Source organism: Coenobita brevimanus, chromosome 92, assembly GCF_032717465.1.
Source record: "Coenobita brevimanus isolate Jiangsu-jjx chromosome 92, ASM3271746v2, whole genome shotgun sequence".
NCBI classification, from domain to species: domain Eukaryota; kingdom Metazoa; phylum Arthropoda; class Malacostraca; order Decapoda; family Coenobitidae; genus Coenobita; species Coenobita brevimanus.
Window position 1 is genome coordinate 3,592,032 of NC_137045.1, and position 1,175 is coordinate 3,593,206.

Sequence of the window (1,175 nt, forward strand, 5' to 3'; positions counted from 1 at the left end):
TGCTGTGCAAATAACAAATGCAGAGTGGCTGTGCTTTGTCAATGCAGTGCTGTGAATAAGTATTTTGTTTGGTTTAACAGTGATGTTGAACCATTCGCTTGAGTTGCATGATTGATATGAGTGTTGCTTCGTAGTTTTTCTGTCTTTCCTCCCCTCTATTGTGCTCTTCGTTCTGTCACACACACACACACACACACACACACACACACACACACACACACACACACACACACACACACACACACACACACACACACACACACACACACACACACACACACACACACACACACACACACACACACACACACACACACACACACACACACACACTGTTCTACTGCGAGGATTTATCTTTTCATTCCTCTCCTCTTCTCCTTGTCTCTCTTTCTCTTTGTCGTCCACTCCCTCACTCTCCAGCATCCCACACACTCTCTCTCACTGTTCTATATCAGGGAGCCCCTTTAACGTAGGCCATACATCACTACTCCCACCTCTACATTCCTCATTGCAATCCACAAATCCCAGTCCAGCCACCCACCATTCCACTGTCCAGTATACCCCCCAGTCTATATTTTCCCAGTCCAAACATTCACCAATTCCTAGTCAAAGTTTAGCCACCAGTACATTTACCAATCTTTTTTTTTTTTTTTTTTTTTTTTCCCCACCCACCCACCAGTCCTCTGTCCAGTATAATGACCAGTACATTCTCCAGTTCATTCAGCCTTTCACTCGACAGAGCCTGTACATCCCGTATTCAGAATACCAGATTGTTTATCATTTCTTTCACCATTCCATTCACCAATCCACTCACCAATCCGCATCCCATTCCTCTTACTAATACCGCAGACTTACAGTCTTCCCATTCTCACTCTTACTGGTGACCTTCCAAATATTCCTACCTTTTTTGACACACTCATTATTCGTTGTAGGAGGGTGACGTCCGAAAATGTGAAAGAATAGGCCCATTCACTTTTATTCATACACTCAACTGTCGCAACTTCTGTTTGCATCCCTCTTCCATACCGTGGACATTCAACACCCATCTAGCTTCACACGCACACGCCTTCTCTGTCCAGCTTTCTAATACAATAGTTCAGCGGTACATTTCTTTCTTGTGCACAGACGGTCGACAAAGGAAATGTGTTCCTCAGTCGGTTTTTCCATCTGCCTAT